The 27,375-nt window shown below is 42.4% G+C and overlaps 1 protein-coding gene and 1 long non-coding RNA gene across 6 annotated transcripts in view; one reads left to right on the top strand and one right to left on the bottom strand.

The window, feature by feature from the left end:
- LOC139069967 (uncharacterized) overlaps positions 1-27,375 on the bottom strand; it is a 474,557-nt gene that overhangs the window by 180,743 nt on the left and 266,439 nt on the right. The window lies entirely within an intron of this gene.
- Positions 19,566-24,878, top strand: LOC129160816 (uncharacterized). 5 transcript variants are annotated; one of them, XR_011520636.1, is made up of 5 exons: positions 19,566-20,025; positions 20,267-20,373; positions 21,254-21,318; positions 22,606-22,860; positions 22,963-24,878. It is a non-coding gene; the product is annotated as an uncharacterized lncRNA (long non-coding RNA). The 5 variants fall into 5 exon arrangements; XR_011520638.1 differs by having other exon boundaries at positions 22,606-23,072; positions 23,297-24,878; XR_011520637.1 differs by having other exon boundaries at positions 22,606-23,464; positions 23,533-24,878.

The following is a 27,375-nucleotide window of genomic DNA, read 5'->3' as shown; positions in this document are numbered from 1 at the left end:
AGGCCCTCCAATGGCTTCACTCCTACCTTCAAGACAGGACATTTAGTGTTCAGATGGGTGAGGTGACGTCACCCAGCGTGAAACTTCGTTGGGGTGTGCCACAGGGCTCTGTCCTTGGTCCTCTCCTATTTGCAGTGTATTTGCTTCCTCTTGGAGTCCTCCTTCGCCAGCATAATATGAAATTTCATTTTTTTTGCTGATGACTGCCAGATCTATCTCCCTCTTCGACGTGGGGAGGATAGATCTGTTTCTCCTTTACTGGATTGTTTGAAGGACATAAAATGTTGGATGGCTTCTAATTTTTTACACCTAAATGAGAACAAAATGGAAGTCATAATACTTAGTCCTGGCAGAAGAAATGGCTCTGGTGCTGATATTGACCTTGGCCCATTGACCCCCTATGAAAAGAAAATTGTCAGTAATTTGGGGATTAAAATCGACTCATCCCTTAATCTTGACACTCATGTAAATACAGTGGTGAGGTCCTGTTTCTTTAACCTGAAAAAATTATCCAGGATCAGGCCTCTGCTGTCCAGAGCTCATCTGGAGTCTGTGTTGCATGCTTTCGTCCTGTCCCGGCTGGATTACTGCAACGCTCTGTATGCTGGTCTGGCCCAGTGCACGGTTGCACGGCTCCAGTTTGTGCAGAACTCTGTGGCTAGGTTTCTGACAGGTACTAGGTGTCGAGAGCACATTACCAAGGGCGTCAGTTTGTTTTCAGAATTGCTGGGGACAATAACCATACACTTGAGTGGGGTTTAAAAATTGCTGGGGACAATAAAGTAGGCTAGCACAGGGGCCGGCAATCCGCGGCTCTGGAGCCGCGTGCGGCTCTTCCATTCATCTGATGCGGCTCTCTGTGCTTATAAAATAATGAATGGATATTTAAATAAAATGCTTTATATTTTACTGCATGAATTTTACACCTGTATGCCAATACTAAATGTAAAGATTATCTGCGTGAACAGGTCCAACCCGGTCTGCGGTGGTTGACCGGTCACGCTTGTGCGTAATCATATCGGCACTTTATGAGCTGAAGAGGATTTGAGATTCTGGGATTCTCCTCAGACGGCTCCTGGATGTGTCGCCACATTGGAGCCAGGAACAAGCACTATTCAGCCAAAGTTTCATAATCAGGGAACATTTTCTAAGTGACAAGTCTCTCTGAGAGACAGGGTTTGGAAAACACTCGCTTCAGTGGGAGGAATCTTCCCGCATGCGCACTGCATGGTTCTCTGCCTGGCTCTGGGGTTAATCAAGTTTAATTGTTTCTCTTTGCAACAATCTTCACAGGAAGGCAAAACAGTTAAATGGCAGGTTACATATATTTCCATTTGACTGTTTATTTTGACAGATGAACTCAAAGATGTTGCTTGGTTTGAAAGAATTACCCCGACGCCCTTTGATGCACATGGATGAGCTGACATTTTAATCGTTAACGCGCATTGCGGAGGTAAAATATTCCCATCAGAACATCAGAGCTTTATACTGGACACTGTGTTCAGCGTGGCTCGGAGCGCCCACGGTGGACAGTGAGCTGAAGATCTGGGGTTCCAGCGCAGTGCAGAACCACGCGCATGCGATAAGATTTCCTCCCACTGAAACAGTCTGGAAACCCGGTCTCTCTGAGGGATGTGTCACTTGGAAAAAAGTTCTTTTTATGAAATTATGAAACTTTGGCTGAACAGCGCTTGTTCCCGCCTCTAATATGGAGACGCATGACGCGTAGAGACATTTGATCACGCACAAAGTTTATGTGGAGCAGAAGCGGTCGGGCCACGGCAGGTGAAACGTTCCTAGCCTACATGAAGGAAAACTGTTTAATTGTAACATTAATATGTTACTGGACACGCTGGTCTGGTTGGTTAGACCAGTGTTTGAAGTGGAAAACACACACACACACACACACACACACACACACACACACACACACACACACACACACCTACACACACCTACACACACACACACACACACACACACACACACACACACACACACACACACCAATTAAAATAATGCTGATAGCGTGGACTAGAAGCCAGGTGATGGTTTACGTATTTAAATGATGATCAGGCTGCTGTAAAATGTAATCTCCATCCACATCCAGACAGAATTATCCTCTATTCTTTCTCTATTTGCTCTGCTCTTGTCTGGGCTGATCAGCTGATGGTGCGCGCGGCGCGCCTAACTAGCGGCTGATGCACATTTTACGCATTTAGAGAGGTGGACTGGATGCTTTGCGTTTACTGGAAGATGGTCCACTTAACGCACGGGTGTAGACTAAATATTAATTACAAATGAATGAAAATTAACTTGTGAGTTTTTACTTCATATTTTATAAATAAAAAGGACGGGGGAACACATTTATGACATCTTTTTAAACGAAATTTTCTAGCGCGACCTGCCTGCTTCACTTAAGTCACTGCTTATTAAGGTCCGTCCAAAATTACCGTGGGAAATGGGTAATAATGGCTCTTTGATGGGAATAGGTTGCCGACCCCTGGTATAAGATCTGAGCTGGTAAAACAAAAATCCTCATCAGCAGGCGTTTTTGAAAGTGGGGGGGACACAGCTGCCAATCACAAATTTTGCCGGGGACATGTCCCCGGCGTCCCCAGTTAAAATGACGCCTATGCACATTACCCCAGTACTGGATACTCTGCACTGGCTCCCGGTGCAATATCGAGCTAAGTTTAAAATCTTAACTCTCGTTTATAAGGCCCTCCAGGGCAGTGCCCCATCGTACATTACTGCACTTTTGCAGAGGTATGCTCCATCTCGGTCTCTTCGCTCAGCCGAGCAGTAACTTCTGGTGGTCCCCCGGTCTAAATATCGATCGAGGGGTTGTCGTGCTTTTTCTGTTTTGGCTCCAACTCTGTGGAACGAATTGCCACTGAGCATTAGGCAAGCACCATCCCTTCAAGTCTTTAAGTCTCGTTTAAAGACTCATTTTTATTTGATTGCGTTTTAGCGCTAGGGTTCTTTGAATTGCCCTGACATTATGGTTTTAATTCTTCTTCTTTTTAACCCAGATGCTTGATTTTATTTTGTCCACCATTTGTTTTTGATCGATTAGTCTTATTCCGTCATCTCTCTTTATTTGTAATGTTGTTTGCTTGATATTTTATGGTTTTATGTTTTTATCCTGTTTTTATGCCCATGTACTGGGAATGTTTTTCTTATGATGATGCTGTTCAGCACCTTGGGCTTCCGATAACGTTGTGCAAGGTGCTCTACAAATAAGATTTGATAGATAGATTGATTGATTGATGTGGAACTATGTCATAATTTGTCTGGCTTAATTTGTCATTCATAGAAAAGACCCCAAAAAAAGTCCCCCGACTTTCACCATTTTAAAAATGAATTGTTACCCGAAATACATTGTCAAAGAAATGTGTTAAAAAAGGTTGAGTTCAAAACCTAGCCTGCTCTGTTAATTGGCATAGGAAGTTCGGAAACAGCTTGAATTCTCCTTGGTTTGGAAAGTCTCGTAAATGTTGAACGAGACGACACGAGTAAGTGGAGGAATGTGATAGGCTGTCACACATTGTGATCAGGGTGAAGTAAGGATCATTCTAATTTGTCCAAAGCTTGTTGCTGGTCCAATCAATATGAACTTATATTCGACCGCCGTAAGTTGAAAATTTTGGGGAAGGGTCAACGTCTATATATATTCTCAGGTTTAGGCGGACAGTTGATGAACCCCGCGGTCATGTCGGACAGAAGCACTCCATTCCGACGAAGAGTGAGTGAAATCAGGGATAGGATGAATGCACAATTCAGCCGGCTCCTAAATGAAAATGTTGATTAAGGAAGGACTTCTCTTCTACAAAGTTGAACTCATTAAGTTAAAATGAATCGAGCAATATAGAATGAGGAACTCTTGTGGCTATACGGTGTTATGTGTTATCCATTTACCTGTAATTGCATATTAGCTGTCTGGTATATATACTGTAGCGTCTATGTTCTGTTAATATACTGGTATCAATGTGGACAGTGAACAACATATTTGTTACAGTGGGAGGAAAAATGCACAGTTAGCATTATGATCCAAATCTTGCTTCCAATATTAATTAGCTATTTGGCTAGCCTAAAATGGCTATGATTTCGTAGCAAGTCAAACATATTTGTTAACCAAAACCTGGATTGATTAAAGCAGTTTAAGATTTATCGAAAAAAAATAAAAAAATAAGATGTTACATTTCCAGTAAAACTGCTATGCTGCTAGTATATTGTGAAACTCAAAATTAGACACTTATTTTTGATAAAATCATCAGAATCTGTCTCATAAACACCTGCAGTCCAGAGGTTATTCACATAAAAATCTATGTACCCTCAGATTGGATATCATTCATGTTGTCAACCTTGATTGACTGATTGTATGGTTTTAATTTTTGTTTGTGTAATTTCTATAATGTAAATGATGTTGTTTCAGATTTGAAGCTTTTTTGCCAAGAAGAGGGGGGTAGACCACTAAGCAGGCAAAGACGTGGGACAGGTCCCACACTGACCCATTACAGATATCACAGGGGTATGTTTCGATTTCATTTATTAATTTGGGCTTTACATAGTATTTTTTATAGAATTCTCTCTTAAGCATAATTTTACATTCCATATTTCTGCCTGTGTTGTTTTCTTATGTGCTGCACTTTTGTCAGTAGTAATGCAGTGTTAAATGCTCTCTATAAATAAAGTGGTATGGTATGGTACATTTCATATTAGCTATCAGTTTTTATTAATGTATTCTTTATTTAACAAGGAAGATCCAATTGACATTAAAAACGTCTTTTTCAAGGAGGTCCTGGCAACTTTGGGATTTGTAGGACTGATAAATTGACCTTGTTGACACATACCAGGGTTTAAACACATGTTTTCTGTAATAATTAGTGCCAGGATAACTGTTAATACTGTATTTGTTCACAGATGCCACTCCGGCTTGTCGAGTGGTCGTTCCTTTGAACCTCAGCCCCCAGCAATTTGTCCAGGCACTTAAGGACAACGTTCAAGAGATGCCTGCCCAGTTCCAGTTATGCAAAATGAATGGGCAGCGGGTCTTTGTGCCATGAGGAAGAGACACCCAGAGACATTAAAAGCAGAAATGCTCTGGGTCGCTCCAACCTATATATTCGTCCAAAGGTATTCACATGTTTGCTGCAATTGTGGCTGATATGACAAGATCATTCTTTCTTAGGAAGTACTGTAGCAGCTTAGTTTTCATCAGTTACTCACACTAAACATCACTGTCAGGGCCAGTTAATGTCTTAATATGAAATAAAAAACTATGTTTGTATTTCTTTTTGCATCAAGTATAATAAGAAAAACAGCAATGCATGAAAATTCTGTTGTCTGCAGCCTGCTTATCTTACTTTGTGTTGTGGCATTGATTTGAAGTGCTAGCAGACATCCTTAGTAGTGCTTCTGTTGTAGATTACAGAAGACTCTGTGAGGCCGGCTAGTGTTCAAGTGGAGCATCCAGAAATGGAAAGGTGAGTATTTTTAAAATATTTCTGACAGATGCTTTAGTAATTGGGCCCTATAATGCATTGTAGTCTTATTAAGCAAAACTTATTTTGCAGCCTGCAGCCTGCCTCTGAAACACCTGCCTCTGAAGCAGCTGCCTCTGAAACACCTGCCTCTGAAGCAGCTGCCTCTGAAACACCTGCCGCTGAAGCAGCTGCCTCTGAAACACCTGCCTCTGAAGCAGCTGCCTCTGAAACACCTGCCGCTGAAGCAGCTGCCTCTGAAACACCTGCCTCTGAAGCAGCTGCCTCTGAAACACCTGCCGCTGAAGCAGCTGCCTCTGAAACACCTGCCTCTGAAGCAGCTGCCTATGAAACACCTGCCGCTGAAGCAGCTGCCTCTGAAACATCTGCCTCTGAAGCAGCTGCCTCTGAAACACCTGCCTCTGAAGCAGCTGCCTCTGAAACACCTGCCTCTGAAACACCTGCCTCTGAAGCAGCTGCCTCTCAAACACCTGCCTCTCAAACACTTGCCTCTGAAACACCTGCCTCTGAAGCAGCTGACCAGAGACATGACATTTGGGGGTCAGAGTTCATAAGGTAAATGTGTCTTATTGTAGTTATAATAAGTAAGTGTAATAATAAATTAGCAAATGAATTTCATGTTATTATTCCCAACCATTTACATTAATAGTCTGTCTGATCATAAGATTTTCGTCGTCGTCGTCGTCTTCCTCCGCTTATCCGGGTCCGGGTCGCGGGGGCAGCATCCCAATTAGGGAGCTCCAGGCCGTCCTCTCCCCGGCCTTGTCCACCAGCTCCTCCGGCAGGACCCCAAGGCGTTCCCGGACCAGATTGGAGATGTAACCTCTCCAACGTGTCCTGGGTCGACCCGGGGGCCTTCTGCCGGCAGGACATGCCCGAAACACCTCCCCGGGGAGGCGTCCAGGAGGCATCCTGACCAGATGCCCAAACCACCTCAACTGGCTCCTTTCGATCCGGAGGAGCAGCGGTTCTACTCCGAGTCCCTCCCGAATGTCCGAGCTCCTCACCCTATCTCTAAGGCTGAGCCCGGCCACCCTACGGAGGAAACTCATTTCGGCCGCTTGTATCCGCGATCTCGTTCTTTCGGTCATTACCCAAAGCTCATGCCCATAGGTGAGGATTGGGACGTAGATCGACCGGTAAATCGAGAGCCTGGCTTTCTGGCTCAGCTCCCTCTTCCCCACGACAGATCGGCTCAGCGTCCGCATCACTGCAGACGCCGAACCAATCCGCCTGTTGATCTCCCGATCCCTCCTACCCTCACTCGTGAACAAGACCCCGAGATACTTAAACTCCTCCACTTGAGGTAGGACCTCTCCCCCGACCCGGAGGTGGCAAGCCACCCTTTTCCGGTCGATTTTAATCTCTAATTTTCTTATTGAGAATTTCTGTGTTGTTTGAAAACTTTAAGACTTTCTATATTCAATTGCTTCTTAGAATGTTGATGTTTAATCATTATACATTGTTGTGTCCTGTGTTTCCAGTCAGTGTTTGTTAACTTTTTTGTTTTTCCTGTGTTCATGGAAATCTTTTGCATTATGTCCTTCCCATTTTGCTTTGTACTTTGTTGTCTTCCTCCAACCTAACAAATTTATATTTACTGTCCTACATATTTTTTTCTGCTGCAGTCCAGCTTTCTTGTTCCAGTTAAAAAGCATGACCCGGTTCTTATATTGCAGGGTTCTGCCTAACAGCACCCCTCAGACAGATGACCTGAGCAGCAGTGGGGATGTCCAGGACCCAGAACTTAGCAGGTAAGTGTTCTGAGTCTAATCTTTTAAAACTCTGATATACATTTTTAGTTCTCAAGTTTAATTTTATCAGTCAGACTAATCTTCAAATGTAACTTCATATTTAACTTTAGTTAAATCATATTATTAAATGTGATTAGAAAATCATGTTTCATTATTAATAATTTTGTTAAACAAAATCAGTTTTTGTGTGTTCTGTGTTGTTTAGAGAGGAGTTCTACGTGGACTCAGAGTTATCTGACATGGATGAGGCTATGCTGGCTTCCCCTGATCAAACTGACCAGAATGTATGTGTATTGAACAAAACTAGCATAACTTGTGATTTCTGCCATACTGCAAATCATATAATCATGATCTGTCATCTTTATTTATTCAGGATAAACTGGACCTTGCCATAACAAATTTTTGCCCCTATCCTGACAGCATGTATTTCCAGTGAGGATTCACTGATACCAGTTAGGGTTCTTTCATTTTCTGCTTTTCGCATCATCCTTTTTTCATCTTACACAGAGAGGGTTGCATCCATTTCTTCACTTATTGGGTAATTCACATAAAACTTACACATAGTACAACAGGTACTCATAGGTTTAGGTTTTTATTTCTTTGATGACATGAAATGCCATTTTGTCGTGTCTACATTGAAGTGCCTGCACTGTGCTCTCTCTCCTCTGCTGAGCTCGTGAGGATCCTGCTTCCTGGGGGTGGATCCGTGACTCGTCATCTGCATTGACTACTCCTGGGTGATGCTCCGGCTCGTTGGCCTTGGACGACCGTGGTTCCGGCATGGCTGCTGGGACACCGCATTCGTTGGGATTACTGTCTACTACTCTTCCCTTTTTGTGGATTACGATAAGTACTGTTGCAAAGTTCGATTTTTCTTTGGAATATTACCCTGCCGGTGGATACAAAGATCAATTTGCTATTTGGAATAATTACCTGCTCGTGGATATACACAAGATTTGCTCCTGCTTTGCTGTTTTGCCCGTGAGGATATAAGGCTGCTGTTGCTTCAATTGTGGCTTCCCTGGGGAATAGTTAATAACCTGCTGACTTGTGTTCTTCCTGAGGAGTGTGCGAGACTGTTCTTCGGCGTGGGGTTCGTACCTCACCACAGTTGGCTGTTCCAGTGGGATCGCGTCCTGTCGGTTGTGAAGATTCTTCATAACTTGGGTTTGTTCAACGACCAAGTGGTCTCTTGCAGGACCACATTGACCTTGAAAAGGGGGTGTGTGTAGCGTTAGGAAGTTTATAATGGTCTGCCCTTAACAGCTGCCCCTTCACACAGTAACACCGCCAAGGTCGGACGCTTGGTTCAGTATGTTTACATTCCAGGAGAAGAGACAGAAGAACAGAAGAAGAACGCTTTTCATTGATTAATCAAAGTACTTTATTTGTGATAAGCTAATCAAAGCATTTGTTGATCATTAATAATCAGGTGAATGATCTGTGAAATAAAGATGTCATGAGTTATGTGTTTAAATGAATAAACAGGGCTGCACCAGACACACTGACTTGCATTACCATGGAAACGCATGACACATTGTTTTCAACCAATCAGAACTTTCGTCTGTGGTAGGGCAGAATCTGGTTTGTTTATGAAAGTAGTCCAATCCGGTTTACTAAGATTCTTAAACAACTGGGAGATATAAAAAGAAGGCAACGTCATTTTAAGTCAGTTCCACGTCAGTTCCACGTTAAGCAGTTACATGTTAAACTCAGCTCCAGGACATCCGAGTTCCTAAGGATTTCCATCGTCATCATTAAGAAGTTCAGACTGGCCAGCTGTACTTCCTACTTTGAGCTGAAATCTGTCAAGCTGGAGATTTTCCGTCGTTTAGACCAACGAGACGACGGTCCTTCAAAATAAGAGTGAACTTGCTGATGCCTGCCAACCACTAACGGAGTTATCCTCAGACGGGCGTTGTGTGCTGTGACCGCTGTTTCAACCAGCTCCAGTACAACCGAGGTCTTGGAACCTGGCAATTCCTGATCTACACGGGAGACTCCATCTAAGGTACGGCAAATGGCGGCTCATGTCATCAGCTTCTGAAGCCTCGTGGTAGCCTAGTCATAACAACCAGATCCGCTACTCAGCCTAGAGATTCTGAACAAAACACACACACACACCAACACGAAACATCCAAATCCATATGCATTCATCATTGAGATAGTCCTGGTAGATTGTATGAATTTCATAATTATGGAAATTAAAGATTCTTAAACGATCCCAACTCTCTCTCTTTCTTGTCTCTCGGTCAATACAAAGTGTTTAAGTAAACTCCCTGATGATAAAAACAGCCACTTCTGATTGATTACTGATTGATTACTGATTGTATAAATATACAAAATCAGATAATTAAATTATCTAATAACTATATATAAATATACAACTTCAAATCACAACACTGGTCACACAGTTCCAGACTGATGACACTGACAGCAGCAACACTTCTGTTGTGATCGTTCGACGCAGATACATCCTGCAGAGTGCCTCGGTGGCGTTGTACAAGTCTTATTTTGCACAGAACAAAGTTCCAAATATTGAGTTTGTGAGTGAGATAGCCGATGACTATGGTGGCCCAAGGCGGGAGTTTTTTTCGGTGAGTTTAGTTTAGTCTCTAGAATACAACTCATTATTTATGTTTATGTGGCAGAAGCGCTGAAATAGCTATATGTGAATAAAACTAAGAGAAGTATTTTATCTTTCTTTCCCTGGCAGACTGGTCATGACTGAGGTGCAGAATTCTCTGGGGATTTTTGAGGGGAAGCCTGGGAATTTGTTTTTTAACTACAGCCAGCAGCTGCTGGCAAGTTACAAATCTTACACAGCAGGAAAACTGACGGCTTGGTCTGTGGCACACAACGGACCTGGCCCCCGCTGCATCAACAAGCATCTATTTTTAATGATGTGTGGCCAGAAGACCTCTCTAGAGGATGTGGAGCTGGAAGTCGTCATGGATGAAGACTTACGAAAGAACCTTGAAGAGGGAAAGTTATCTGGACATGTTGGCTTTTTCTAGAAAAAATGAATCATAGCATAAATTCTCTCATGAGTGCATTGTAGATAAAATGATGTAGTACGAGTCCACAACAAAAACTGTATTTTGGCTCTTCTAGGTGGAGAAATGCAGCACTCCACAAGGCCTGACGGAGCTGAAGGGTCACCTTGGGGACTGGATCGCAGGCTGTGGGATTCCTGATGTTTACACTGCCACACTGCAGGACCTGCCCCGGATAAAGAGCGAGATTGTGGCTCATTTTGTCTTTCACCGGTAAGAACTTGTTAGAGAAATAATAAATAACCTGAGTGATAATGACTGCTCTTTTCAACACACATTCAAATGTTTAGTAGTTTATTATTATTTATTTATTTAACTTATGTTTTTCAGGAGGATAACACTGAAACATTGGTGAGTTACTGAAGTGTTGTCTTTGTTGTGCTAACTCAAGATGGTTTTTATAAAGGAATGCTTATTTTTAAATTTAACCCTCCCACTGCCCTAATGGGTGTGACCTCGCGAGGAAAGTTGACCATTGAGCAGGATTGATGGTTTATCCCTTGGGTCCACGTGGCAGGGGTGAGGAGTGAGCACCACCTCATGTGGTGCTCACTGTGGATCGTTATGTTGTTATGTGAATGTGTATCGTTATGCTGATCTTGGGCCTCTTTCTCCATACTCAAAACCAGTTGTGACCAGTTTGGGGGTGAAAATTGATGCTGGACTTAAATTTGATGCTCACATCAACTCTGTGATCCGGTCCAGTTTCTTTCACCTGAGACGCCTTGCAAAAATCAAGCATATGCTGTCAAGAGCCCACCTGGAGCGGGTACTGCATGCTTTTGTAATTTCTAGGCTTGACTACTGCAGCTCTCTATATGCAGGGCTGAGTCAGTCATCACTGCGTCGCCTACAGGTTGTGCAGAACAGCGCAGCCAGGTTCCTGACTGGGACCAGGAAATAGGACCACATCAGTCCGGTTCTGGCCTCCCTGCAATGGCTTCCGGTTCGCTATCGTTCACAATTCAGACTCCTCGTCTTTGTTTTTAACTTCTTCCAGGGTGGTGCTCCCCCCTATCTAGCCACGCTCCTGAACAGACATTCTCCATCACGTGCTCTGCGCTCCTCTGACCAAGGCCTGCTCGTTGTCCCTTGTTCTAGGTGTCGTACTCGCGGGGACCGGGCTTTCTCAGTCCTAGCACCGTCACTATGGAACCAGTTGCCACCCTCAGTTAGGCTGTCCCCATCTCTGCCAGTCTTCAAGTGCCGCCTAAAAACACCCCTCCTCCGCTTGGCATTCCCTGAATGTATTTGAGTTAGGCCGTCATTTATGTTGATTTTATCTCAGTTTTCATTGGTTCAATTTTTCCCTTGTTTTACACATTTGTCTTCTACTAGAATGTTTCACCTTTTTTGTAATTTGTAATCTGTAATTTGAATTGCTTTTATTTTCTGATTTATTCACTTTATTTGACTTTGTACTGTACCATGTTCAGCGCCTTGGGCTTCCTGACAGGGTTGCGGAAGGCGCTTTATAAATAAAGCTTTGATTTGATTTGATATTGACCAATGATATTCATCTTATTAATAACTACAAAGCATTTCAATATGATAATGAAAATTAACATCATATAATTGTAATCTGTCAGTGCGCCCCAGGGCAGCTGTGGCTACACTTTAGCTAATCACCACCAGGGTGTGAATGTGTATGTGGGTGGGTAAATTACTGATTGTGTTGTAAGGTGCCTTGGGGGTTCCAGGACTGTAGAAGGCATATCAAATACAGGCCAAATACCATTTTTGTGTTTTCACAGAGCAAGAGGTAGAACACACTTTTGAGGAGTTGCTGGTTTTCGTAACCGGTGCTGACAGCTGGCCACCACTGGGATTCCCACAGTCCTGCAATATAAAGTTTTATGACCAGGAGTTGGGGAAGCGCTGCACCCCATATGCATCTACATGCAGCCTGTGCCTGTTCTTACCAAGGGGTGTCACAGACGAGGAACTATTTAAAAAGCTGATGCACACTGGCTTAAAAGGATCACTCAGCTTTGGAAAAGCCTAGGCTGCATTTGCATCAGATGTCTGAATGCATTAAAGGTTTACATTTGGATTTTGAGGGAATCAGTTCTAAATATCTTTTCACATGTTGTTTGTTTGTTATAGTTGGCAGGCAAGGCCGGATTAACCATATGGGCAACTGGGCAATTGCACAGGGCCCACAAACTCTAAAGGGCCCAGGGCAGCAAGGGCACGAGCAAAATACTGTATCTGTAATCTCCCGCTTTATATTAAACTAAGGTGACCGTACGTCCGGTTTTCCCCGTACATGTCCACTTTTCACTCTGTCCGGGTGTCCGGGGGGTTCTTGTATTGATGAAAATGTCAGTTTTTTCATCCAGGAGCAGGGATCAAATTATGGGGGAGCTGGATATCCTACACATCCAGGGGAGCCGGAAAAAAGTTTTCTACCGATATTACATCATTTATGGATTCTTCTGAGAAGAGAGCACAGAGAGCAGCAGAGCGCTGATCGTTGTAGCGCAGCGATCGAGGCTGCTGCTTCCAGCGCACGGTCCATTCTCAAAGTGGCGCAACCAAAAAACTGTAATTGGCACACGATCGTTCATGTCCGCACATGTTCTCTATTTTCTGTCTTATTTGTGCCTGAAGCGCTCTGCCACTGCGGAGCTCATCACCTGTGCTGCAGTGATTTCACCTCACTGACGCAGCATCGAAACACGCTCTCCGCTTTGTGGTCAGGAGATCCCTTTGGTCTGCTCAAAAGTAAATGATGAGGTAAAAAAGTAAGAATCCAGGAAGCAGTTTTTCTGGAGAGTTTAGAGGAGAGGCAGGAAGATGAGAGACAGGCAGGACAGGAAAATAGTAAAATAAAAACAAGAAAACAAAACAAAGTGTTGAAAAGTAAAATGTCAGTAGATTTATCTCCACTAAAGCCCAGACTCAAACTCATCAAGCTCCAGGCCTTTATTGGAAGGAGGGCCAGAATTAGAGGCAGGCCTCAATTTCTATTTGAGCAAAATGAACTAATGGTTCGCTGGAGTTTTTGACAATTAAAATTGAGCCCACATTTTCAAAGTTAAACACATTTCTTTTAACAATGGTAGTTTCTGCTTCAGCCCTCTCCCCCCTCCCCCTGCGCAGCGGCCGCAAACTCACTGATGCGCCTGCAGCCTCTCAGAGTTCCTGCTGCTCTAAACATTAAAATAATTATTTCATTTTCTGTTCCTCACTTCTGATTACCTTCAATGGTGTCTGTTGCAACCACCAGGTACAAAAACTAACTTGTTTTTATTTGACTATTTTTCTGTCCTGTCTGTTTATTATCTTCCTGCATCTCCTCTCAATCCTAACGAAAAACTGCTACCTGGGTTCATATATATTCACCTTATGAGTTACCTTTGAACTGCAGTTCTAAAAGATCTACCGACCGCAAAAACAGCGGAGTGCGCGCTACTTGCCGGCCACATCAGTTAGATGCATCACCAAGAACAAAACAGGTGATGCGCCCCGATCCACAGCAGCAAAACGCATCAGACACAAATAAAAGAATAAAAAAACAAAAAACATAAAAGGAAATGAGCCGACATGAACGATCGCGTGTGAAATTAGTTTTTGAGGTGGCGACACCTGATTTGATAACGTTACTGTGGCCGTGCTCAGGACGCAGATGTCTGGAGCGCGTCAACAATCAGAGCTTTGCATGCGCAAGCTGGTTAAGGTTAGGATGGGGCGAGGGGAAGGTTAAATTGCAAGAGGGTAAACGTCACAATTTGGTTAAATGTCCGTTTTATGGCGGGTGTCGGTACTGACGCTCTGGCACAGCGCGTTGCCTCCTGACGGAGCTCGTCACCTGCTGACAGCAGGCTGCTGTCTTTTCCGTGGACTGCATCTTGCCGATCATTATCACGTGACAGCGACTAGTCGATGACGGGCATAAAAAGTCACTATAGAGCGGTGAAGTTGACTAGTGACTAGTTCACTCAACCCCTGCTACTGCTCCCCAGAGAGCTCTGCAGCATAATCAGCACGTTCTCTTTGAACTTGATATCAAATTTTCGCCTCCTCTTCGACTCCGCACGGTTAAAGTTACCCTCGCGGTCTATCACTGACAAATCAAAAGTGAGACGGATGACACAACCGCCCCCCGTACTTGCTTGTTACCACATTCCACCCGGCCACAATAAAAAACCGGCCATTATTCACCTCCGCCGACTCTGACACCGGCCAAAATATGATACCCAGCAGTTAATTAAATACAGGCTAATATTAGAGGATTTATGGTAAATAAAAAATTCAAGAGCATATTTTAGCCAAGAAAGCTCATTAGCAAAGTCTAATTTAAGGCTTCTATAGGAGAACAACTCAACAACAAGCAGACATGTTTCAAACTTTTATTAAAGTGCTCTGATCCTGGATCTGGGAAGGTTCTGGAGTAGCTGGTCTGAGGATCTGGAGAGTGATGATGGAGAAGCAAGACAGAACATCTTCAGGAGCTCCTGTAAGAAAAGTATAACAATAGTAAATACTTAAAGTGGATGAGCTTAAGAAGAAGGGAGTTTTGGACAGAAAGAGCACTGATGTTCCAGCTGGACTCACGAGCCACACAACGAGGACAGACTGATACGTGGCGCCATCTAGTGGCCAAACTTTTAAATAATAATCAGGTCTTACTAAAACTGCGTTTCTGCCTTTTACAGGTGGATAGAAAAAATAATAATGTTGACACATTGTTGGTAATATTACTACATTTCAAGGCTTTATCTATACAGTGAAATTAGTTGAAACAGAGCATAAATGTATTCAAGGGCGTAGGAACGAGTTTAATATTGGGGGGGGACACATTTTGGAAATCTAACAAATCTGTTGTCAATATATACCGTAGGTCAACTTCACTGAAAAAAAGACATTAAATGATTATTTCTGATTCTAACGTGTCACTGAGTGTTTCATGCAGGCTGAACATGAACATATTCTCCTGCCGCTATCTCCTGCTTTAGCTTCTGATAGAAAATCTGATAGATGGTGAAACTCTAGGATTAGAAAAGTCTGACAGATGTGACTCAGGGTGTAAGGCAAAGCCCAGAAAGACAAGAAAATAACTTTTATAGCCCAGTTCACTAACATTCTGGGTTTTTTTTTGATCGGGGACCCATGAACCAGCCAGAAGGGGAGGAGACTTATGGGCTATTCCAATCTGTACCGGGTCGGCCCGGGCCGGGTAGCGTAGGTTGTTTACATATCTGGGTGGCCTGGTATTTTTCCGGGCCAACCAAGGCTCATTCTCAGCCCTCTTCTCGAGGGGGTCTGCTTCAGGCCGACCAGGGCCAACACACCCACTGCTGACAGTAAACTCACACCTTCCATTAGAGCAAGCCTCTGATTGGTGAGTAGAATCAGCCCACATGGGCTTAAGACAAGGATGTGTGGAATCAACCGGGCCAGGCTGGGGCCGACTGGGGCTACCCGGCCCGGGCTGACCCGGTACAGATGGGAATGGCCCATTAGGCTCCTTTTGACACTGTAGACCACAACGTACTACTAAACAGGTTAAAGGCCCTGGCTGGGATTTCAGGTTCTGCTCTAGACTGGCTCTCTTCTTATCTCACCAACAGAACATTCACAGTGAAGTCCAAAACCTTCTCTTCAGACACTGCCTCTCTAACATGCGGGGTCCCACAAGGTTCAGTTCTAGGGCCTCTACTATTCGCATTCTATATTCTTCCCCTAGCTGGCATCATTCAGTCTTTCCCAGACATCTCCTACCACATCTACGCTGATGATATGCAGCTCTATATGTCCTTTATGCCACACCAGTTGGACAGGCTGGCCACACTTGTACTCTGCCTGACCCAGATCAGTAACTGGCTGTCCAGCAACTTTCTTGTTCTCAATGCTAACAAGACAGAGACCCTGATCGCTGCACCCCCGGAACTTCAGCCAAAAATCGAGCAAGAAATTGCCTCTTTTTGCCCATCAGCCAAGGCCAACATTAGAAACCTAGGAGTTATTTTTGATCCAGCTTTAAGTTTAGACTCACACGTCAAAACCATCTCCCGCTCTTGTTTCTTTCAACTGAGAAACATTTCAAAAGTCCGTAAACTGGTTTCTACTGCAGATCTGGAAAAAATCGTCCATGCCTTTGTGTCATCACGCTTAGACTACTGTAACACTCTTTTTACTGGTCTCAGCAAAACCTCCCTCTCACGCCTTCAAGCCATCCAAAATGCAGCAGCCAGACTCCTAACCAAATCCAGCAGACGAGCTCACATCACTCCAGTTTTACAGTCCCTCCACTGGCTCCCGGTAGAATATAGAATACAGTTTAAAGTTTTAGTCCTGACCTATAGAGCTCTTAACAACCAGGCTCCAAGCTACCTATCTGAGCTTTTATCCCCACACATCACCTCACGGAACCTTGGATCCACATCTGAAAACCTCCTGGCTGTTCCTCGAACCAGACTGAAAACCAAAGGGGACAGGGCCTTTCAGACTATTGCAGCCAGACTTTGGAACAGTCTACCTTCAAATCTCTGTCTCTCTAACACTGTAGAGGTTTTTAAAAATCATCTAAAAACTCACCTTTTCATCCAGGCGTTCCCTCCCTAAATGTTCAAAAAGATGGCTTTGTTCGGGTTCACACCTTCACTTTGTTTATACTCATGATTTTATTTTCTACGTTTAACACTGCTATTGTTTTTCTGATGTTTTTTATTTGCCCTGATCTTTATCATGTTGTACAGCGCTTTGTGATTTATATCTGTGAAAGGTGCTCTATAAATAAACTTTTACTTACTTACTTGCTTACTTACTTACTTACTTTTACTTACTTACTTACTCCCCATTAGCCGGATCCAGGTGATTACCGGCCAACGTGGACGTTTTAATTATAAAAAAGCTGTTTATGTGTCAGTAGTGTTTTATTTTTATTTAATAATATGAATGTAGGATATATTTTAATAATATGAATGTATGTATGTAATATGTAATATGTAATCAATTTCCCTCTGGGATTAATAAAGTATTTTTGAATTGAATTTGAATTGAATTATAGGATATATTTTAATAATATGAATGTAGGATATATTTTAATAATATGAATGTAGGATATACTTTAATAATATGAATGTATGTATGTAATATGTAATATGTAATCAATTTCCCTCTGGGATTAATAAAGTATTTTTGAATTGAATTTGAATTGAATTGAATTGTAGGATATATTTTAATAATATGAATGTAGGACATATTTTAATAATATGAATGTAGGATATATTTTAATAATATGAATGTAGGATATATTATCTTATTCATATGGGTAGAGATGTGTAAACAGATTTAATACAAGACTAAAGCTGTGAATATTCAGTCTGAATTGATCTGACTCTCATCAGAATATTTTAAACTACATCAGCCAACAATGCTGACCAACAATCAGAAAAATCTGTTTGTTTCTGACAGAATGAAAAAAGAAATAATTCACTTACAACAACAGCTGGAACTACGTTAATTTTCAGATGGACAAAAGAAACAAACAGTGGCCAAAATTGCAGTCTAAATGCACCAGAAAGCAGAGTTTAACACTTATTTTTCTAATATTTCTAAGGGAGTGTGTACAGAATGTAATTTATTCTTAAACCGTACTGCCCAGCCCTACTTGTAATGGAATTACATATATTTAACTGTGTTCACTTATTATTACATTCAAATCTTCCTCTCATCAGTAACCTAAAACCATCTCATTCTTCACTGTAGCACCTACCTGCACCTCAGCAGGTCTGGCTCTCCCTGTCTCACCCTCAGCAGGTCTGGTGCTCCCTGTCTCACCCTCAGCAGGTCTGGTGCTCCCTGTCTCACCCTCAGCAGGTCTGGCTCTCCCTGTCTCACTCTCAGCAGGTCTGGCTCTCCCTGTCTCACCCTCAACTGGTTCCTGCTGAACTTCATCTCTAATATAAAAACAGTGGACATGAATAAGGAGTAAAAATACTGTTGGACGACTAGTGCAACATTAAAATCATGGTTGTTGTAGTATTATTTAGTCGTGCTCACTTGTTATCATGCTCGAATCTTCCTCTCGTCATCAACCATCTAAAATCTCACTCCACTGTAGCACCTACCTGCACCTCACCAGGTCTGGCTCTCCCTGTCTCACCCTCAGCAGGTCTGGCGCTGCCTGTCTCACCTTCTTCATCATTTCCTGCTGAACTTCCTTTGGTCTCTTATATGAAAAAAGTGACATGAATAAGGTTTAAAAATGAAATGTGATGAGAATGTCACAAACAAGCAACAATCACACTTACAAACTCCATTTTTATGTGGAGATTCTACTTTTTTATTTATTTCGTGTCAAATGGTTTTTGTCTGTTACTGTAAAATTTGCCATTTTTTGTTGACTAGTAGTGTTGTTTAATGTTTAATGCTAACTAGCAAGATGTTTACGCTAGTCAGCCATTTTAGCGTTTGACCAGGAATACAATTATACTCTTGGACTAAATTATTACCAACTCACAATTCCTTTCTTTCTTTTTTTGCCCATGAGAAGAACTCTGAGCTGCTGCCTTCTGTCTCAGACACCTGTGTCTGCCCCGGCTCTTGACTCCTGCTTCACTCAGCCAGCCTGTCTAACTCCCTGAGGGGAGGGGCTGTGTCGAAGAGAAGTCCGCGGTGTCTTTCAAAATAAAAGCTCGCGAGTCAAATATTTCAAAATCAACCTTTTTCTTCTCCATGTTATTGGGGGGGACAAATGCGCGTTTGTCCAATATTGGAGGGGACACGTCCCCCCCCCCCCCCCCCCCCGGGTCCTACGCCCTTGAATGTATTAGAAAACAGTAGTCTGCACAGCCCCACAGCCCGGCGAATCTGTGATGAATTAGTGCTGCCTTAACCTCCTCTTCTTTCATTGGGTCACTGGAGTTTAAATTGAATAGATGAGAAACCCATGGGGAGGGCTCTGCATAAATGAGAGTAAAGTTGAATTTTAAATGTGTGAAAACTGTCACAAAGTGGCGTTAAAAACAACGTTTTATGTCACAGAGCGGTGAAAAAAGCAATTCAATTCAAAAATACTTTATTAATCCCAGAGGGAAATTGATGTTGTGCTAGGAGGGAAGGCTTGACGCCTTCTTTAGACAGCGAGTATGGGATTAGATTTGTGCCAATAGGATCAAGAAAAACACTTTGGAGAGCAAACAAATTTTAAGACATTGAGAGAAAAAACATTGATTTCAAAAGAAAAACTTACGATCTGAATCAGATTCTTAAAATGATCAAGAAAAACACTTTGACGGTCAAACAAAAATTAAAAAATTGACAAAACAAAAATATTGACTAAAGGAAAAAAAACATGTTTCAAAAGTAAAACTTACTTTCTGAATCAACTTCTTAAAATGAGTAACAAAGTATGTTTCCTTTTTCTGTTTGCCTCTATGTGTTTTTGTTATCAATTTCCTTAGTTTTGTTCTCGCTGCTCAGAGCTTTACTCTCACTACCAGATTTGCACTTACACTGTCTGGCTTTCTCCTTTGCAATCCCTGAGTTTTTGGTTGCAATTCTGACACAACCCTTTCGGGTGGGCGGGACTTCTGAGAAGTCCTCTCCCATAGGACAGTGGTTTCTCTAGAGTGACAGTTCAGTGACTTGGAAGTGATGTAGCCTCCAAGACATTTTTTTTCTACCTGGTCAACAACATGAATTGTGAGCCTCAAACACGTTATTTCTGCTGTCTGTGGTGTCTACTGAGGATCTAAAGTGAGTATTGGTAATACATTTTATCTTTTCTTAGTTAATCTGTAAGTTAAACCACTTTTTAAGTTGGTTTTAAGCAGACGTTAGCTCACTAGCTAGCTGCTAAGCAAGCCATTGTGCTAGCCTCAGGACAATGTTCTATTGTTCCAGAGAGACGTATTAAAAACTCATCTTAACATATTCATTACTGGTTTCATGGAATTAATTATTGCAGTTTATGTTAATAAGTTTGCTAATTTTTCAGGAACCTGTGGAACATCAGAGACTTTGCAGCTATTAGAGCTAACCTGTGTACTGCTTACTTGCTACTGAAGAAGCAGCAGAAAGCTGAGCTAACAGGCTGTTTTGCAGGTAAATACTCTTTTAGTGGAACTGCAGGACTTTTATGGTATAACTCAGACAGAATCTACATGAGCTATTGTGGGAAGACATTTAAACTACATTTACATACAGATAAATGTATTTTTTATTCCATGTTACTTGGATGGGCTAAACAAGTTCATAGTTCTGCCTGCTCCTTTTTCAGTGAAACGAATGGATTTTATGATGTAACTCAGACTGAATAATTATCTAAGTGAGTATGTTTGATAATAAATTTCTTTCCAGTATACAGATCTGACATTTGTTTGTCAGAACAAGACAAATCAGATTCAATGTGCTTTCTGTCACGTGTTCTATATTCTCCATCAAAAGAATATTATCCAAGGCAGATAATCAATAATGAGTTTAATACATGCTTTTAATTAATTTTTACATAAAATCTATATTTTTGTCTAAAAGCTATTTTAGACTGGCTTTCTCAGTCCTAGCACCGTTACTCTGGAACCAGTTGTCACCCTCAGTTAGGCTGTCCCCCTCTCTGCTAGTCTTTAAGAATCACCTAAAAACACACCTCCTCTGCTTGGCGTTTCCAGAACATGTTTGATTTTGGCCCTCTTTTATGTTGAATTTATTTCAGTTTTCATTGGTTCACTCAATCCATCCACTCAATCCAAATGTGTTTCACACATTTGTCCTGTACCAGAGTGTTTCATCTATCTTGTAATTTCCATTTTGTATTTTTTAATTTGTATTTTGTAATTTGAATTGCTTTTATTGTTGATTTATTCAATATATTTACCTACAACTGTACCATGTTCAGCGCTTTGGGCTTCCTGACAGGGTTGCTGAAGGTGCTTTATAAATAAAGCTTGATTGATTGATTTTTTATTTATTTGTTCTTTCTTTTTAGATTGAAAACTACTGCATTGCATTACAATGGAAGTGCTACACGGCCACATGCATCAACTGCAGCTGGTGAGCTAAGACACACCATAGTGTACACAAAGTACACTGCAGACAAGGGATGTAAGAAAATATCAATATGACAATATATCGCGATATATTTTCCCAGTGATATTGTATCGATATTCTCAAACTGTGTCTCTAAAATATCGATATGGCAATATATCGTGATATTTTTTCCTGAGATATTACATCCATTTTCAAAAGCTGTGTATCTAGTTTTTGGAAGAATTTACATGCAAACATTTTTGTATTTTTTTTGTTTTTGGTGCACTTTAAATGTCGACCGCTAGTCGGCAGCAGTGTGCATTGGGTTTTGTTTCCACCATTGAAATTTAAATCTCGCTATTATGGTTCAGATAAAGCCGGGCGTACACTGTGCGACTTTTTCACTCGCAGCGTTCAGCTCCAGCTCACACTGTACGACTTCCTCGCAGGGCAGATCTCACGAGTCATGCGCTCACACTGTACGACCCAGTTCTCGGATGCGACCTGACTGCTCACACTGTACGTCTGGTAGCAACATGTCGGCCCTAAAAATGTGCTAAAAATAGCAGTTTTTACTCAACACGTCAGACGTTTTTGTCTTGTTTTGCCTGTTGTCCTTCGGGAGTGCTGCAGGAGGACACACAGGGATTTATGGGGGTTGGATGAGGAAAACGAAATAAAGAAAGTAAATCTGTGTTTTGTGATCAGTTTAATTTGACATGAACACGACAAACACGCTTTCTTGACAATTCTCAAACGTGTAGAAACAAAAACGAACAGCGTGTGTTATTAGGGAAATAGCGAGCGAGCGGCGTTGATGCATGATTGCGCATGCGGCGTGAGCGGTTCTGATACTTTTTGGGTCGCAGCTGCTCGCAGCGCCACTTCAACAATGCGATACCCTCACGAGGGACGAGCTAAATATTAAACACGCCAGAAGTCCGTGCGACCTCACGATTGCTTATCGGCAGCTGGTCACGTGGTGTTAATCGCCTCTCGTAACCCCCTGTACACTACACGACCGCTCGGCGCAAAACTCGCCCCGATGTCGTGGATTCTCGCACGACTGGAAAATCGGCTCAAAAAAGTGAAAAAGTCGCACAGTGTACACCCGGCTTAACTCATGTTACATATGTTAAGTATCAGTTTGGACTGTTTATTGAATATTCCTACAATAAATTCAGTCAAAAATACACATCCCTACTGCAGACCAATCCCACCTCATGTAGTTCATATGCTGTATAATAAACCCACAGTGATGGTTATGGATAAATATCTGTACTAATGGTAATCTTTTTCCATTGTTTCCAGTTGACAAGCATATGGACCTATTGTTCGAGTCCGTGGTGGTGGATGCTCTATCATATCAGGAGTCTGTGGTGGTGGATGCTCTACCATATCAGGAGTCTGTGGTGGTGGATGCTCTACCATATCAGGAGTCTGTGGTGGTGGATGCTCTACCATATCAGGAGTCTGACTAAGTACCTGTGCCTGAACCTCTCTGTATGTAGTTCAAAAGACCTGCTGTAAGCAGGCACAGGTTAAGATTTTAAAAGAACCTGTAAGGTGAGCAACACAACACAATATAAATCTTTATTATTATTGTACGCTGTACAGCTAGAATAAACTTGCATGCTCAGAAGCCACGTATGATTACATCGCCTACAGGTTGCCTGATGCTGAACTTCGGGCAGCTGCGTGTGACTGTACTCCCGAGGAACAACCGCCTGTTGGAGGAGTCGTTGTGTTGCTGTCAGGAGTTTGGGTCGGAGTCCTGGGTTTGTGTTCCCTTTAATCTCTTCATTAGCCTTGCTAGTCACCATTGCAGAGCACCATGGAGAGGCTTACCTGAAAACTCTTCTCATGGGGCAGGCACATCCTCACACACCTGTAACCCCATCCTTCAATAAAAGCTGGTAGCTGGTCACTCAAGAGTGTTTTAACCCATATCTAGCCCATGACTCTGCCGTTTTTCAAACTTACGTTCTCATGTTCTATGCAGATCTATGGGAATTCTTTCCTTGAAGCTCCTGATCACACAACCATACTGGCAGTCTGCTTACCCACTACCTTCTGCTCACCCGCTTGCAACTCATGCTGTCATTCTCCCAGACTTCTGGTTGTTTCTCCACCATTCTGCTGTCTCCCGTCTGCTCTACAATTTCAGACCGTAAGTACCTAAACTTTTCCTTTTGTAAGTCATTCTTTAGTCATTACTAACACTCAAATTTACCTCAGGGCCTTCTGATCTTTAAACACTAAAACCTGTGGCTCCATCTCTGTGGCGTTTCTCAGTCTCTGTAAGCTACCTGCACAGTCTAAGAAAAACCTGACCTGTTGCCTCTTACTAACCTCTGCTCTTCCTCGCAGAAGCTTCTGGTTCCTGATCTCCAGCTGTTACCTCTTCAGTCATCCGTCAAACATTTTAATAAACTGTTTTTAGCTCATTTGTCTTCTGAGTTTCTCTGCATGAAGGTCAGGTTGTTGCAAAAATCATGACATCAGCAAATACTTTGCACCACTCTGTTAAACAGCTGATATTAATTTCAAGTGTATCTTTAAAAATACATTGAATGTCAAAGTGAATGAAAGGCATTTATTCAGCTTTCAGTGTCTAATGCAGGATTTTATGGACAGGCACCAAAACAGGACATTTATAAATTGAGATTTATTTATTAAATCAGGTAAACCATAATAAAATACTAATGTTTAAAGTCCGGAGGAGGGAGGAAGGCTTTATAGCAGGGGTATTCAATTCTAGTCCTGGATGGCTGGTATCCAGCACGTTTTAGTTGTTTCCCTGCTCCAACACACTTGAATCAGGGGTTGAATTACCTGTGCAGCAGCTCTGCAGAAGCCTGTTAATTATCTGCTGACTGAAATCAGGTGTGTTGAAACAGAGTTAAAACTGAAACGTGCTGGATACCGGCCCTCCAGGCCCAGAAGTAAATACCCCTGCTTTATAGGCACAGAGAACTCCATCAGGATCCTGGAGACGGCACAAGGAGATGACGACATGAGTGTGCCCTCCCATATCACACCAACACCACCTGACCACATGGAGGCATGTGTCTGTAAGAAAGAAAAACTGGTGATGTATGAGATCTAAACAAAATCTATGAACAAAATCAATTTTACAGTTGTTTAACCTGCTGAGCATCGCCTCCCCAAAGAGCAGCACAAAGGTGCAACTGGCTCAGAACCAGGGTGCTCCGTTAAGCAGGTGGTCACCTCCTCCTGCTGACACCCGAGGATTGCCTACAACAAAGGGAAAACTGATATCAATAAGGAAATAATTAAACCAGAGCTAAAAGTTTAATTTTAGTGTGATGTTTGAGATTGTGGGAAATAAATGTGGACATTATGATTTTCTATTGTGGGGTCAGTACCTTGGGCGTTTCTCTGCAGCAACATTTTGTCTGGCTGACAATGGAGTAGAAAAGTCACCAGTTGAGGCAGAGTTAGACTATATTACTCCAGCTAAGCTAAATGTAGCTAAACTAGACACTAGTCACCAGACTATGGTTACTATAGATTTACTAGAGAGTTACATCATATAATCCATTCGTTTCACTGAAAAAGGAGCAGACAGAACTATGAACTTGTTTAGCCTGTCCAAGTAACATGGAATAAAAAATGCATATATATATATATATATATATATATATATATATATATATGTGTGTGTGTGTGTGTGTGTGTGTGTGTGTGTGTGTGTGTGTGTGTAAATGTAGTTTAAAAGTCTTCCCACAATAGCTCATGTAGATTCTGTTTGAGTTATACCATGAAAATCCTGCAGTTCCACTAAAAGAGCATTTACCTTCAAAACAGCCTGTTAGCTCAGCTTTCTGCTGCTTCCTCTGTAGCAAGTTAGCAGTACACAGGTTAGCTCTAATAGCTGCAAAGTCTCTGATGTTCCACAGGTTCCTGAAAAATTAGCAAACTTATTAACATAAACTGCAATAATTTATTCCATGAAACCAGTAATGAATATGTTAAGATGAGTTTTTAATACGTCTCTCTCGAACAGTAGACCATTGTCCTGAGGCTAGCACAATGGCTTGCTTAGCAGCTAGCTAGTGAGGCAACGTCTGCTTAAAACCAACTTAAAAAGTGGTTTAACTTACAGATTAACTAAGAAAAGATAAAATATATTACCAATACTCACTTTAGATCCTCAGTAGACACCACAGACAGCAGAAATAACGTGTTTGGGGCTCAAAATTCATGTTATTGACCAGGTGGAAAAAAAATGTCTTGGAGGCTACATCACTTCCGGGTCACTGAACTGTCACTCAAGAGAAACCACTGTCCTATGGGAGAGGACTTCTCAGAAGTCCCGTCCACCCGAAAGGGTTGTGTCAGAATTGCAACCAAAAACTCAGGGATTGCAAAGGAGAAAGCCAGACAGTGTAAGTGCAAATCTGGTAGTGAGAGCAAAGCTCTGAGCAGCGAGAACAAAACTAAGGAAATTGATAACAAAAACACATAGAGGCAAACAGAAAAAGGAAACATACTTTGTTACTCTTTAAGAAGTTGATTCAGATAGTAAATTTTACTTTTGAAACATGTTTTTTTCCTTTAGTCAATATTTTTGTTCTGTCAATTTTTTAATTTTTGTTTGACCGTCAAAGTGTTTTTCTTGATCATTTTAAGAATCTGATTCAGATCGTAAGTTTTTCTTTTGAAACCAATGTTTTTTCTCTCAATGTCTTAAAATGTGTTTGCTCTCCAAAGTGTTTTTCTTGATCCTATTGGCACAAATCTAATCCCATATTTCTTGATCATTTTAAGAATCTGATTCAGATCGTAAGTTTTTCTTTTGAAACCAATGTTTTTTCTCTCAATGTCTTAAAATGTGTTTGCTCTCCAAAGTGTTTTTCTTGATCCTATTGGCACAAATCTAATCCCATAAGCGAGGGCTGGGCATAGTGGATGCCGAAACCACGCCGATATCTGCCGCTACGGACTCAGGCAGTTGGACTTATGTTGTGGACTTACCGCCGTCCTTGCAAGCTGCACCCCGGGGCGTTGGAAGCTCAGACCCCGGGGAGGGGGTCACCACATCTGAGACAGCTAAGTACCGCTGCTTGTGTGACTCATGCTGGACTGTTGGTTTTAGGAGAGAGGGCTTGGGCCATGGTGTTTTATTGTTGTGTGTCATTGTTCGCGTAATAAAGCGTGTCTTTTATAAGTTGTTGCCTACTGGTGGTGTTTTCGGGTTCTGTCTGGAGGGCAAGATCTTCTGCCCGTGCTGCCCACTGCTACTTTCATTACACTATTTAACTGTCTTCGTCGCCGGCAGCCCTACCCGACTGCGAACGACCCCACCCCCCAAAGTCCGATGCCACACTGACAGGTCAACCACGCACACCTCTCAGAAGGCCTGTCACCTTTTTATCCTCCCTGGCCTCGTTATGGATAACGAGGACCAGCTGGTGTCCAATCACCACACCCTCAGAGCCCGGCAGCTTCCGTCTTCTGCCCATCACAGTAATATATCACACACACCTAGTGCCACAAAACAACTTAATAATGCACAAAATAACCTAATAACTGTGTATAGTAGTGTGCATCCTACTTACCGGTGTTAGTCCGTTTCTCCCAATCAATATGTACCGTAAATCCTCTAATACAGGCCGGTATTCAATTAAAGGCCGGGTCTCCAATTTTGGCCGGTGTCGGAGTCGGCGGAGGTGAATAAAGGCCGGTCTCTTATTGTGGCCGGGTGGAATGTGGTAACAAGCAAGTACGGGGGGCGGTTGTGTCATCGTCTCACTTTTGATTTGCCAGTGATAGACCGCGAGGGTAACTTTAACCGTGCGGAGATGAAGAGGAGGCTGTGCCAGAGCGTCGGTACTGACACACGATCGTTCATGTCGGTTCATTTCCTTTAAAGATTTCTGTCTTTTATTTGCGCCTGATGTGTTTTGCTGCATGCTGTGTAGCTGGGCACATCAGCTTGTCCTCCGGTGACGCACCGATCACTGATGCGCCCGCCCAGCACGGAGTACTCCGCTGTTTTTGCGGTAGATCTGCCTCCTGAGCACGGCCACAGTAACAATCAGGTGTCGCCACATT

Source organism: Nothobranchius furzeri, chromosome 5, assembly GCF_043380555.1.
Source record: "Nothobranchius furzeri strain GRZ-AD chromosome 5, NfurGRZ-RIMD1, whole genome shotgun sequence".
NCBI lineage: Eukaryota > Metazoa > Chordata > Actinopteri > Cyprinodontiformes > Nothobranchiidae > Nothobranchius > Nothobranchius furzeri.
Note: the sequence above shows the minus strand (reverse complement) of the source record. Positions and strands in the feature narration are given on the sequence as shown.